The sequence below is a fragment of the Orcinus orca genome, chromosome 2 (genome assembly GCF_937001465.1).
Source record: "Orcinus orca chromosome 2, mOrcOrc1.1, whole genome shotgun sequence".
In the NCBI taxonomy this organism is placed as follows: domain Eukaryota; kingdom Metazoa; phylum Chordata; class Mammalia; order Artiodactyla; family Delphinidae; genus Orcinus; species Orcinus orca.
Window position 1 is genome coordinate 81009137 of NC_064560.1, and position 15389 is coordinate 81024525.

The 15389-nt window shown below is 40.2% G+C and overlaps 1 long non-coding RNA gene across 1 annotated transcript; it reads left to right on the plus strand.

Moving 5' to 3' along the window:
• The first annotated feature begins 1403 nt into the window (after positions 1–1403).
• Positions 1404–12036, plus strand: LOC125963673 (uncharacterized). The gene is made up of 3 exons (XR_007476019.1): positions 1404–1524; positions 9509–9595; positions 11839–12036. It is a non-coding gene; the product is annotated as an uncharacterized LOC125963673 (long non-coding RNA).
• The last annotated feature ends 3353 nt before the right edge of the window (positions 12037–15389 follow it).

Sequence of the window (15389 nt, forward strand, 5' to 3'; positions counted from 1 at the left end):
TAAGCATCATTCATTTTTCTCAGGAACGAGTAATTTGAATGGGGCATGGCAGGAACAACCAATCCCTGCTCTGGGCAACATCAGCTGCTACAGCTCTTCTGAAGCTGGAAGGGGAGCCACTTTGGAGACCACTCGCTCATAAGACTGGGGAGTTGGTGCTGGCTCTCGGTGGGTGCTCACCCAGCATGTTCCTAGGATCTTGTCCAAATGGGTCTCTCCATGGGGGGTCTCTGAATGGAGCTGTTTGGCCTTCCTAACAGCATGGTGCCTGGGTTCCAAGAGACGAAGGTAGAAGCTTTAAATAGCATGGCTTCTGCCTCCATCTATTGATTAGGCAAGTAAGTCACCAAGTCCAGTCCAAAGTTAAGAAGAGGGACATTAGATTCTACCACTCAGTGGAAGGATTAGCAAAGAATTTGTGGTATTTTCTAATCTGCCACACTGTGAAATATTAATCTGTTATTGAAATAATTTCATGGGCACATACCCATGATTGAACAAGTTGACATGTAAGTAGCTGATTTAATCCCATTTGTACAAAAAATGGCTGAGAGAGGACCATACATGTATATTTATTTTTGCTTATTGAGAATAGAGAAAAGTATGGAAGAATGGATGATTACACACAAGAGTGGGAAGGGAAAGGGAGGAGAATTATTAGCTTCTTCTTTTTAAACTTCTGTGCTTTGATTTGCTACCATTAGCTTATGTTACTTTTGATATTTTAAAAATCCAATGTAGTTCTTTAAAAAAAACTATAAAATAATTGACTGGAAAAGTTACCAAATCAAGCAGAACTAGATAATTTTTTAAACATTCAATTAAAATAGCAACCAAAAAGGTAAACTTTCCTAGTATTTCTCTTAAACACAACAACAATAAAGTTTATACAGAGTGCTTTACATTTAGCAGCAAAGTTTTGAGGTTCCTAAATCCCAGAAATTTCTTACCACCCTGATACTAGTTTCGCCATTCCTATGGAATGCGATATGGTGAGGCTGGGAGTCAGGAAGAGAGGAAGGTACTGTGGGACTTGATGCGAAAGCATTTTTCAGGGAAGGGGCTTAAAAGAACAGTAAAACAAGTAACACTTGCCTGTGATTTATGTGCCCGTAATAACCCACAGGCCCATCCAATTCCCCTCTTCATTACTCAGGCCAATTCAATACCGAGGGACATATCCAGGGGAAGACTGGCAGTTAGATTTCACTCAAATGTCCCCACGATCAGGATATAAATATCTTCTGCTGTTTGTTGACACTTTCACAGGATGGGCTGAAGCCTTCCCCACCCGATCTGCAAAGGCTATGGATGTCTGTAGCTACTGGCTTTAAATAATATCATTTTGTTGTTGTTTTGATTTTGTTTCAGCTTCCAATTGTTCATTTCTGAAATACAGAATCTGATAGATTTTTGAATATTTACTTTGTATCCTGCAACTTTTCTAAATTCACTTATTAGTTCTGGGAGTACTTTTGGAGGCTCCTTGGAATTTTCTCCACAGACAATTGTGTCATTGGCCAGGTAAGACAGTCTGTTTCTTCCTTTTCAACATATTTGCCTTTATTTCTTTTTCTTGCCTTTGTGAACTGGCTAAGCCTTTCAACACAATGCTAAATAGAAGTTGTGAGAGTGAATATCTTTGCCTTGTTCCCAGTCTTAGGGAGAAAACATTCAGTCTTTCACCATTAAGAATGATTTTCACGGTATATCTTTTTACTTCAATGTTGAGACATTTTTTTTTCACATCTTTACTGGAGTATAATTGCTTCACAATGTTGTGTCAGTTACTGCTGTACAACAAAGTGAATCAGCCATAGGTATACATATACCACAATATCCCCTCCCTCTTTAGCCTCCCTCCCACCCTCCCTATCTCACCCCTCTAGGTAGTCACAAAGCACTGAGCTGATCTCCCTGTGTTATACAGCAGCTTCCCATTAGCCATCCATTTTAATTTGGTAGTGTATATATGTCAATGTTACTCTCTCACTTCGTCCCAGCTTCCCCTTCCCCCACTGTGTCTTCAAGTCCGTTCTCTACGTCTGCGTCTTTAATCCTGTCCTACCCCTAGGTTCCTCAGAATGTTTGTTTTTTTTTTTTAGATTCCATATATATGTGTTAGCATACGGTATTTGTTTCTCTCTTTCTGACTTACTTCACTCTGTATGACAGACTCTAAGTCCATCCACCTCACTACAAATAACTCAGTTTTGTTCCCTTTTTATGGCTGAGTAATATTCCATTGTATATATGCGCTGCATCTTCTTTATCCATTCATCTGTTGATGGACACATACAATTGCTTCCATGTCCTGGCTATTGTAAATAGTGCTGCAAGAACATTGTGGTACATGTACCTTTTTGAATTATGGTTTTCTCAGGGTATATGCCCAGTAGTGGGATTGCTGGGTCATATGGTAGTTCTATTTTTAGTTTTTTAAGGAACCTGCATACTGTTCTCCATAGTGGCTGTATCAGTTTACATTCCCACCAACAGTGCTGTAGGGTTCCCTTTTCTCCACACCAGCATTTACTGTTTCTAGATTTTTTATGATAGCCATTCTGACTGGTATGAGGTGATACCTCATTGTGGTTTTGATTAGCATTTCATTAATGATTAGCGATGTTGAGCATCTTTTCATGTATTTGTTAGCAATCTGTGTGTCTTCTTTGGAGAAATGTCTATTTAGGCCTTCTGCCTATTTTTGGATTGGGTTGTTTGTTTTTTTGATACTGAGATGCATGAGCTGCTTGTATATTTCGGAGATTAATCCTTGTCAGTTGCTTCATTTGCAAATATTTTCTCCCATTCTGAGGGTTGTCTTTTCATCTTATTTATGGTTTCCTTTGCTGTGAAAAATCTTTTGAGTTTCATTAGGTCCCATTTTTTTTCCATTACTCTAAGAGGTGGGTGAAAAAGGATCTTGCTGTGATTTATATCATAGACTCTTCTGCCTATGTCTTGTTCTGCCAGTTTTATAGTGTCTGCCCTTACAGTTAGGTCTTTAATCCATTTTGAGTTTATTTTTGTGTATGGTGTTGGGGAGTGTTCTAATTTCATTCTTTTACATGTAGCTGTCCAGTTTTCCCAGCACCACGTATTGAAGAGGCTGTCTTTTCTCCATTGTATATTTTGCCTCCTTTGTCAAAGATAAGGTAACCATATGTGCATGGGTTTATCTCTGGTCTTTCTATCCTGTTCCATTGATCTATGTTTCTGTTTCTGTGCCAGTACTACACTGTCTTGATTATTGTAGGTTTGTAGTATAGTCTGAAGTCAGGGAGCCTGATTCCTCCAGCTCTGTTTTTCTTTCTCAAGATTGCCTTGGCAATTCGGGGTCTTTTGTGTTTCCATACAAATTGTAAAATTTTTTGTTCTAGTTCTGTGAAAAATGCCATTGGTAATTTGATAGGGATTGCATTGAACCTGTAGATTGCTTTGGGTAGTATAGTCATTTTCACAATATTGATTCTTCCAATCTAGGAGCATGGTATATCTCTCAATCTGTTTATGTCATCTTTGATTTCTTTCATCAGTGTTTTATAGTTTTCTGTGTAAAGTTCTTTTGCCTCCTTAGGTAGGTTTATTTCTAGGTATTTCATTCTTTTTGTTGCAGTGGTAAATGGGAGTGTTTCCTTAATTTCTCTTTTTGATCTTTTGTTGTTAGTGTATAGGAAAGCAAGAGATTTCTGTGCATTAATTTTGTATCCTGCAATATTACCAAATTCATTGATTAGCTCTAGTAGTTTTCTGTGGCATCTTTAGGATTCTCTATATATAGTATCATGTCATTGGCAAACAGTAATAGCTTTACTTCTTTTCCAGTTTGTATTCCTTTTATTTCTTCTTCTTCTCTGATTGCTGTGGCTAGGACTTCCAATACTATGTTGAATAATAGTGGTGAGAGTGGACATTCTAGTCTTGTTCCTGATCATAGAGGAAATGCTTTCAGTTTGTCACCATTGAGAATTATGTTTGCTGTGGGTTTGTCGTTTATGGCTTTTATTATGTTGACGTAGTTTCCCTCTATTCCCACTTTCTGGAGAGTTCTTAGCATAAATGGGTGTTGAATTTTGTCAAAAGCTTTTTCTGCATCTATTGAGATGATCATATGGCTTTTATTCTTTAATTTGTTAATATGGTGTATCACATTGATTTGCGTATGCTGAAGAATCCTTGCATCCCTGGGGTAAACCCCATTTGATCATGGTGTATGATCTTTTTAATGTGTTGCTGGATTCTGTTTCTAGTATTTTGTTGAGGATTTTTGCATCTATATTCATCAGCTATATTGGTCTGTAATTTTCTTTTTTTTGTGGTATTATTGTCTGGCTTTGGTATCAGGATGATGGTGGCCTCATGGAACAAGTTTGGGTGTGTTCCTCCCTCCACAATTTTTTGGAAGAGTTTGAGAAGGATAGGTGGTAACTCTTCTCTAAATGTTTGATAGAATTCGCCTGTGGAGCCATCTGGTTCTGGACTTTTGTTTGTTGGAAGATTTTTAATTATAGTTTCAATTTCATTACCTGTGTTTGGTCAGTTTATATTTTCTAATTCTTCCTGGTTCAATCTTGGAAATTTGTCCATCTCTTCCAGGTTGTCCATTTTATGTGCATATAGTTGCTTGTAGTAGTCTCTTATGATGCTTTGTATTTCTGCAGTGTCAGTTATAATCTCTCCTTTTTCATTTTTAATTTTATTGATTTGAGTGCTCTCTGTTTTTTCTTGATGAGTCTTGCTAAAGTTTTATTAATTTTATTTATCTTCTCAAAGAACAAACGTTTTAGTTTTATTGATCTTTGCTATTGTTTTCTTTGTTTCTATTTCATTTACTTCTGCTCTGATCTTTATGATTTCTTTCCTTCTGCTAACTTTGGGTTTTCTTTGTTCTTTTTCTAATTGCTTTAGGTGTAAGGTTAAATGGTTTACTTGAGATTTTTCTTGTTTCTTGAGGTGAGATTGAACTGCTATAAACTTCCCTCTTAGAACTGATTTCACTGCATCCCATAGGTTTTGGATCATAGTGTTTTCATTGTCATTTGTTTCTAGGTAATTTTTAATTTCTTGTTTGATTTCTTCAGTGACCTCTTGGTTATTTAGCAGTGCACTGTTTAGCCTCAATTTATTTGTGTTTTTTACAGTTTTTTACCTGTAATTGATTTCTAATCTCATAGCATTATTGTTGGAAAAGATGCTTGATACGATTTCAATTTTGTTAAATTTTGAAAGGCTTGATTTGTGACCCAAGATGTGATCTATTCTGGAGAACATTCTGTGTGCAGTTGAGAAGAAAGTGTATTCTGTCACTTTTGGGTGGAATGTCCTATAAATATCAAAATCTATCTGGTCTATTGTGTCATTTAAAGCTTGTGTTTCCTTATTTATTTTCATTTTGGATGATCTGTCCATTGGTGTAGTGGGGTGTTAAAGTCCCCTGCTATTTTTGTGTTACTGTCAATTTCTCCTTTTATGGCTGTTAGCATTTGCATTATGTTTTGAGGTGCTCTTTTGTTGGGTGCATAAATATTTATAATTGTTATGTTTTCTTCTTGGATTGATCCCTTGATCATTATGTTGTGTCCTTCCTTATCTCTTGTAACAGTCTTTATTTTAAAGTCTATTTTATCTGATATGAATATTGCTACTCCAGCTTTCTTGTGATTTCCATTTGCATGGAATATCTTTTTCCATCCCCTCACTTTCATTCTGTATGTGTCCCTAGGTCTGAAGTGAGTTTCTTGTAGACAGCATATATAAGGGTCTTATTTTTGTATCCATTCAGCCAGTCTGCATCTTTTGGTTGGAGCATCTAATCCATTTACATTCAAAGTTATTATTGATGTGTATGTTCCTTTTACCATTTTAATTGATTTGGGCTCATTTTTGTGGGTCTTCCTCTCTTGTGCTTCCTGCTTAGAAAAGTTCCATTAGCATTTGTTTTAAAGCTGGTTTGGTGGTGCTGAATTCCTGTAGCTTTTGCTTGTCTGTAAAACTTTTTATTTCTCCATTCAATCTGAATGAGATCCTTACTGTGTAGAGTAATCTTGGTTATAGGTTTTTCCCTTTCATCACCTTGACTATATCCTGCCACTCCCTTCTGACCTGTAGAGTTTCTGCTGAGAAGTCAGCTGATAACCTTATGGGGATTCCCCTGTATTTTATTTTTTGCTTTTCCCTTGCTGCTTTTAATATTTTTTCTTTGAATTTAATTTTTGTTAGTGTGACTAGTATGTGTCTTTGTGTGTTTTTCCTAGGGTTTATCGTTTATGGGACTCTGCATTTCCTGGACTTGAGTGGCTATTTCCTTTCCCATGTTAGGGAAGTTTTCAACTATAATCTCTTCAAATATTTTCTCAGACCCTTTCTCTTTCCTATCTTCTTCTGGGACCCCTATAATTCAAATGTTGGTGCATTTAATGATGTCCCAGCAGTCTCTGAGACTGTCCTCAATTCTTTTCATTCTTCTTCCTTCATTCTGCTCTGCGACAGTTATTTCCACCATTTTGTCTTCCAGCTCACTTATCCATTCTTCTGCCTCAGTTATTCTGCCTTTGATTCCTTCTACAGTATTTTTAATTTCAGTTATTGTGCTGTTCATCACTGTTTGTTTGCTCTTTACCTCTTCTAGGTCCTTGTTAAAAGTTTCTTGTATTTTCTCCATTCTGTTTCTGAGATTTTAGATCATCTTCACTATCATTACTCTGAATTCTTTTTCAGGTAGGTTGCCTATCTCATCTTCATTTATTTGGTCTTGGATGTTTTTACCTTGCTCCTTCATCTGTATCATAATTTTTGTCATTTCTTTTTTTTTTTTTTATCGGTGGGACTGTTGTTTGGCCTGAGGTGTTTAGCACTGGAGTTTTCAGGCAGTTGGTTAGAGCCAGGTCTTGATGCTGAGATGTGGACCTCTGGGAAGCCTCCCTCCGTTTAACGTTCCCTGGGGTCTGAGGTTCTCTGTTAGTGCAGCGGTTTGGACTCAGCGCTCCCACCACAGGAGCTCAGGCCTAACCCCCAACCTGGGAAACAAGATCCCGCAAGACATGCAGCATGGCAAAAGAAAAGAAAAAAAGGAGCAGTACAATAAAAAAAATAAAAAATAATATAAAATTAAAAAGATAAAAAATATATTAGGAAAAATAAAAATGTTATTGAAACAACTGCAACAAGGTTAAACAAAACCACAACAGAAACAAGAAAAAAAAAAGAGGCAACAAGCCAAAAGGAGCAGAACAATAAATAAATATAAAGAATAAAATAAAATTAGAAAAATAAAAGATTTATTAGAAAAAATAAAAATATAGGGCTTCCCTGGTTGCACAATGGTTCAGAATCTGCCTGCCAATGCAGGGGACACGGGTTCGAGCCCTGGTCCGGGAATAAGATCCTACATGCTGTGGAGCAACTAAGCCCATGCACCACAACTACTAACCCCACGGGCCACAACTACTGAAGCCTATGCACCTAGAGCCTGTGCTCTGCAACAAGAGAAGCTGCAATGAGAAGTCCGTGCACCGCAACAAAGAGTAGCCCCTGCTTGCCACAACTAGAGAAAGCCCGTGTACAACAACAAAGACTCAACACAACCAAAAATAAAAATAAATAAATAAATTTATTTTTAAAAAAACTCTGTAAAAAAAGAAAAAATATATATATATAAATGAATCAAGAAAAACAAGGTAAAACAGAACCCCAACCTAAAAGAAAAAGCAAAGGCCTGAAAAGGCCTTGGCTATGGGGGGCAGATCTTAGGTAGGAGGTGGAACTTAGGCAGGGGTGGGGTTTAGGTTGGGGCAGGGCCTATTCTAGCATGGAGTGGGGCCTAGGCTTAGGACCTGCACAGAAAGGGGGAGGCAGCACGTCCAGAGGGGGGGTCTCGAGTGTGGAGCTCTGGAGTTCGGAGGTAAGGCCCTGGGTAATGGAGTGTGGGTAGGGTTTAGGCCCAGCATGGTTGGAGGGGGTCTCAGAGGGGATCTCTGAGTGTCCAGTGCCACGTGTAGAGGTAGGGCCCTGGGTGGGGGTGTAGGGGCGGGGCTTGGGCTCTGTGCAGCAGGAGGGAGGTTCCGAGGGTAGAGGATTAGACCTGGGAGCCCAGCAGGCTCCCCGGTGCCCACGTGGGCAGGAAAAGCACTGGCCACACTCCCTTACATTCCTCCGCCCCCCTAAGGGTCTCCCCTGTCGCTGCTGGACCCCTAACTGTGGGTGGGTCCTGCAGGGTGTAGGAACACCTCCCCTCCCCCAGCCACCCCTCAGGGGTGCTGATCCCATAGGTCCGGCCTTTACTTTTTCTCCCCCTTCCTTTCCTCCCACTCCCTCAGGACTCGCTCGGCTGGAGAGGGCCTTGGTGGTCAGAGGATGAGGCCCGGCATCTCAGCAGGCTCCCAGGGGCCCAAGTGGGCAAGGGAAAGGCTGGCCACACTCCCTTTTGATCCTCTGCCCTCCCCATGGTCCCCCCCGCTTTCCCCCTCTGGTGTGGGATCCCTTCCCCTCCCCCAGCCTCCCCTCAGGGGTGCTGGTCCTGTCCCACCTCTACTTCTCCTCCCCCTTCACTCTTCCCCATGCTCTACCTGGTTACTGGGGATTCCTTGCATCCCCTTAGGTGCCCGAGGTCCCCCACCAGTGTCTGGTAGGTGCCCTTGTTGTTCAGAGATGAGAATTCTGTGTCCTCCTAGTCCACCATCTTGACTCCGCCAAGACTTTTTGTCTTTCATTCATTTCAAGAATGTTCACCCTTACTTCTTGGAGAATATTTATAATTGCTACTTTAAAGTCTCTGTCTGATCATCCCAGTATCTATATCATCTTGGTCCACACATTACTACTTTTCAGTCAAATAGCTTCTTCATGCATTCTTCCAAATGTTTATAGGTGCATTCAGTGGGTGAGACAGAGCAGAGTGTGTTTAATTCATTTTACCCATAACCCAAACTCGTAATAACTATATTTGACTCCAAATCTGTGTTCTCTGTCCAAAAATTGTCTCTCTTCACAAAAGGAATCTTGTCCATGAGCTAAGTGGATGCCGGATCCTTCAAGTGGATCCATTTGTTGGCTCCAAGCCTTGTACAAACACAATATGCTTTTCCCCAGTACCCAGATTAAATGGCATGAAAGAAGTTGGTACAGATAATGTCCAGCCCCTTCTCTCTCCACTATACCCACCTGGATATCCACAAGGTACCTCCTGCCAATTCCCTCCCTGCTCCTCAGGCTTGAGCCTCATCCACCTACTTCCTGAGGAGCTGATGCGTTTTCCTACTGCTGGACCTTACTCAGCACATGGAATTTTCCATGCCTTTCCACATGTTGACCTATTGCAGTCTTCAACATCTTCTGCAATGAGACAAATCACCAGGAACTCATAAAAAGGCCTTCCTTTTTTGGCTTTCTCTCATCTAGCCCTATCCCACCCCAAGATTTGGACACATCCTCATCTGTAGTCTTGTGAGCCCCTCTATTAGAGACCTTGTCATCTTACTTTGTCATTTTTCACATATCTCTGTCCCAGAAGAGGGGGAGCTCTTGGAATGCAAAGTCTGTGCGGTTTCCAGTTCTCTCCAGGTACCTCCAACATCCAGACCACATCTGATGCTGAGTAAGTATTGTAAGGACGTAAGTAAAGGATTAAGGAGAAGAGAAAAGGAAGTATGTAGAAGGAGGCAGAGACAGAGTAAATTGTCCTACCATCCAAAGGATTTCCCAAGCCAGAAAACTGGCCTTATGTTTCATATAATCCATTCAAATTTGCTGTTATAGGTTCTACGTTATCTTCTGAGCCATTTACATATCCTCATTCCTACATCTGCTGCAGAACTCTGGCCACCATCATCTCTTGCCTGTTTCTCCACATTAACCTTCTCATTGGGCATCTGACCTCTAGCCTCAGAAGCTCAGCTGGTCTTGGAGGGATCTTTATAAAACTATAAATCTTATTATTTCACTCTTTTACTGAATTTCAGTTATCTGCTTTCTTTGAATCCCAGAACAAAGACAACATTTCCTGTGGTTCCCAGGCCATCTGTGCTCTTCCCCTCCTGACTATCCATCTCCATCTCACTCCCTATGCACTTTATACGCAAACCATTCAGAAATACTTTCTGTGTTAGTTTCCTAGGGCTTCTGTAACAAATGGCCACATATGATGGGGCTTAAAAAAAAACCCAGAAATTTATTATGTCAGTTCAGGAGGCAAAGTCTGAGATCAAGGTGTCAGCAGGGTTGGTTTTTTCTGGAGGCTCTAAGAGATAATCTATTTCTGCTATGTATGGCTGTTGCTGGCAGTCCTCGCCTTTCCTGGGCTTGTAGTTGCATCACTCCAATCTCTGCCTCCATCCTCACATGCCTCCTTCCCTCTGCGTGTGTCTGTGGGTCTCCATATCTCCCTGTCCATATAAGAATACTAGTCATTGGGTTTAGGGCCCACTCTAATACATGATGACCTCATCTTAACTAATTACATCCTTAAAGGTGCTATATTCAATATAGTCGCCTTTTGAGTTTCTGGGTGGACATGAATTTTGGTGGATACTATTCCAATCACTATACCTTCTTTTCACCTAATAGATTGTGTTCACTCAACCCTCATGTTATTTGCATTACTGGTTCCCTCTCCACTCCTGTTGGCCTTCAGCTTTACTTTTCGTCTACTCCTCCTTGAGACTCTTCTTGCTTTAGAGTGACTTTACCTGCTTGGATGGTTAATTCTATGTCAACTTCACTGGGTCCTGAAGTGTCCAGATATTTGTCAAACAATGTTCTGGGTGTGTCTGTGAGGGTGTTTCTTGGTGAGATTGACATTTGACTTGGTAGACTGAGTAAAACAGATTGCCCTCCCCAATATGGGTGGGCCTCTTCTAATCAGTGAAGGCCTGAATATAACAAAAAGGCTGACCCTCCCTCTAGTAAGAGGAAGTTCCTCCTGCCTGACTGCCATGAGCTGGGACATCAGTCTTTTTCAGCTCTTAGAACCACACCATTGACTCTCCGGGGGCTCCAGCTTGTCGTCTGCAGAACTTGGGACTTCTCAGCCTCCATAATTATGTAAGCCAATTCCTTGGTAGGTAGATAGATAGACAGACAAACATAGACATAGATGTAGACACAGACATAGACGTAGATATAGATATACTTCTTATTGGTTTTGTTTCATTGGAGAAACCTGACTAATACACTTTGGAAAATTTCCCTTACTCCCAAAAATTGCTTGGGTGTCCTTTCCAAGTACAAAGCTGCTCAGGGAGAAGTTAACATCCTACACTGTCCTTCTGACTGTGGTCAGCAACCACCCACCAGACTCTAAGTCCCTAGCTGTAGTAATTTTTTTGTGGTCACTGTTGGATTCTCAATGCCCAGCATATTCATTATATGCTGAATAAAGTCTTCCTTTTCAAGATGATTCACTGACTAGACACTACAGTCCTCCTCCAATCCTACATTTCTAAAAATGAAGAAAAGATAAAAAGTGTTCTATAAACTTGTGTGAAAACAGTCATGGTTGCAAGTTCTATTGGTAATAATGGATGAGGTAATTTTCTGACTAATAGTTCTGCTGGAGAAAATTATAAAAGCTGGATAAAATATTTTCTTTTAAAACTGTTTGAGACTTCTGCCTCTGGGACTGTAATAGGGAAGAACAAATCTGACTCCATATTAGATCTGTTTCTTTTACTTTAACCTTTGTATTCTATTGCTTTTGCTTGGAGTTAAGAATGTTGGCTATAGCCTGAAATATACAGGATAGCTCATTCTCAAGGCTCTGACCTTTAAGGCAATAACACTTTTCCATTCATACAGAGATAAAAAGTCGCAGAACAGAGAATAACATTTGTTTTGTTGGAGGTTTATAGGAACATTCACAACCTGACCTACGTGGACAGCTGCAAGACCAAAGGATTCCTATACCAAGAAGTTTGCAACAACCAACCATGCCCCCCCAAACTTGCCTTTAAAAATGCTTTGCTGAAATCTTTGGGGGAGTTAGGGGTTTTTTGGAGCATGAACCACCCATCTCCTTGTATGGCCCTGCAATAAACCTTTCTATGCTCCAAACTTTGACATTTTGGTATTGTTTGGCCTCACTGTGTGTCAGTGTTCAGTAACAGAAAGATGGTATAGACATACAATTCCTCCCACTAAGCACAGCTAAAAACCCTGGAAGTTTTGTTAAACAAACATAAAAAGGCTACGAAAGGTAGAGAGAAAACAGATGTGTTAGGAACCTCAGGACCAAGAGATCAACATGGCTGTTAATTTTTAGAGATTTCTTTCAGTCTTATATAGCCAAGGCTTGGAGCTAAAGAAGCTGACAACCTAGAAACAACAAAGGGTTAAAGGAGACATATATATATATATATATATATATATATATATATATATATATATATATATATATAAAACCAAGGGCTTCTTTCTCTAGCCAAAAGTTCAGGAAAGAGCCAACCTAGCAAGACAGAAAACTTTAAGACAACAATTACTCAACTCCAGACACATACTACAGAAGAAATGGTGGCCTTGCCACATCCACACCTGTAAAGGCTGAAGTGGGATCTAGACCTCCACTCTCATCAGGCCATGCTGAGATTCCAAATCCTCCTTCCCAGCACCAGGCTGGTGTCTGAGAAGGTCAAGTAGGGAGTTGGGACTTTCATCTCCAGGGAGTAAGCAGTGCCCACCCATGGTGTCAGGGGAGACCATGGGAGCCTAAACTTCCACTCCCATCTGGCAATAATGAGGTGCCCACCCCCTCCCTGGGTTTGTGTAAGAGGAGGTTTGGTGGAGGGTCAAAACCTTCACCAACACCCGGGCATATGAAGGCTGCTCCCGCCCAGGGTCAGTGGAGGCCACATGGGTGCAGTGATGAGGGACTCATCCCTCCCAGTCTGGTGATTTCAGTGAAAGCTGACTGGAGATCCAGAAATTCCAACTCTATTAACAGTAATGAGGAGCCTCCTCTCTGCCTGAGGGACAACAGAGGCCATATAAGGGATCTAGACTTCTACATCCACTAATTGCAGTAAGGCAAATCCCCACCCTTCCCTACCACAATGATGTCAATCAAAGCCATCTAAGAGAAGTTTAGATAAGACCTCAACTCTCATAATATAATACCCCAAAATAGAAGGTTTTCAATTAAAAAACTGTAATTATACCAAGAATCAGGGTAATATGTACTCAGGAGAAAAATCAATAGATGTTAACACTTAGATAACATCGATGTTAGGAATACCTGACAAAGATTTTAAGGCAGGCATTATAAAAATGCTTCAATAAATAATTACACACATGCTTAAAACCAAAGAAAAAACTAGGAATTAGAATGTCTCAGCAAAGAAATAGAAGATATAAAGGAGAATCAAATGGAAATTTTAGAATACAAAATTACATTAACTAAAATGAGAAAAACAGAATTCAGCAGACAGACTCAACACCAGATAGAAGTGAACAGAAGAATCAATGAACTTGAAGATGAACAATAGAAATTCCCAATCTGAATAACAGGGAGAGAATAGACAAAAATAAATATATAAATACACAGAGCTTCACAGAGTTGTGGGACAATAACAAAAAGCTGATATTTATGTCATCTCAGTACTGGGGGAAGAGGAGAAGAATAGTGGGGCTGGAAATGAATTCAAAGAATTATGGATGAAAAATTTCAGAATTTGGCAAAAGATATAAGCTCTCAAATTCAAGATGTTGTTAGAATCCCAAACAAGAAACTCAAAGAAATGCACATATGCACATTAAGATGCATCATTGTGAGACTTCTGAAAACAAAACAAAACAAATCTTGAAAGCAGCCAGGGAGAAACAACACATTACCTATAAGGGGAAAGCAATTTGAATGACTGGAGATTTCTCATCAGAAACATTGGAGCCTTGTAGGAAATGGTATGACATTTTCCAAGTACAAAAAAAGAGTAGTCAATCTAGAATTCTATATCCAGTGAAAATAGCTTTCAGAAATAAGGGGGAAATCAAGAATATTTTCAGATGAAGAAAATTTAAGAGAATTTTTTTAAGTACACTTACCTTAAAAGGATAACTAAAATAAGTCCTCTAAACAGACAGAAAATGATAAAAGGAAGAACCTTGGGATATCAGAAAGGAAGAAAGAACAATGGAGAAAGTGAATAAAAACAGGGGGGGTAAATGTAATACATTTTCTTTTTCCTGTTTAGTTTCTAAATTATATTTGACAGTTGAAGCAAAAATTACAACACTCTCTATTACACTGTCTTACAATGTGTTAAGTGTATATAGAGAAAACATTTAAGACAACTATATATAAATGGTAGCGGGTAAGGGGATCTAAAGGAAGTTTAAGTATCTATATTCACTCCAACTAGCACTCTGGTGCCGGAATGTTAATAGTGGGGGAGGCTGAGTGGGGAGCAAGGAGTATCTATGAACACTCTATATTTTCCCTCAATTTTGCTGTGAACCTAAAACTGCTCTTTAAAAAAAACTAATTTTTTTTTAAACTTGCATTTGGCAGATTAATAGCTGCCTACCTCATATCAGAAGCCATGCTTATCTGCCCTAGTAAGGATACACACCTGCCTCAGCCTGTACCAAGCTACCACTGTAGTAATTGGCTGACTTAAGTTTGTTATTTCCTTTTTTCAGGGCACCCATAGCACCAGCAACAACCAATCACAATTTCATAGTCCTTATGGTTACCATTTCCCCACATCTCCTAAATACCAGAGTTATTGCACACAACAGTGCATCCTTTTTCAACTGCACCTGTCCCAGTGAATCATACCATCCATTCCCAGTGATGGGATCCAACTTCAGAATCCTATCCTTAGGATCTGCTTTGCAGGACCAATGGATTCCCCAGGAGCAGACCCAGAGACAAGGTTTTCTATGGAAGTGATTTGTGAAGGTAGTGCTACCAGGAGAAACTGGGGTGGAGAAGCAGGGCAGGAAATGGCCTGAGGCTGAGCAAGGGTGAAACTTCAGGAGTGTAGGAGCAGAGTGGGTGCAGGAGCCTAGAGGATGTCTTCTGAAGGTGCATGAAGGGTGCCTGCTACCAGAGAAGAGGCATGGTGATGATCACAGGGACCCCAGTGGGATGCAGCAGTGACAAGCTGGCCTCATCTGCGCTATCTAGGCCACATGAGCTTTTAACCTCTGCAATGCCTGTGTTCAATATCCTCCTGTCTGATTCTGTACTGAACCCGCAGAAGGCAGAACGTCTCACACAATATTCTCCCAGTGTCCATTTGTGTCAATGGCCCACAGTGGGATGAAGGGGCAAAGGGAAGGTTGAACTCAACAGACATCTGTCTATAAAGCCTGGGTTCTCACTTAGCACCTCTGACTGTGGATAATAGAACTTGCAGCGGTGTTGGTCCTCAGGGAGTGCTCCCAGTGCATCTCAC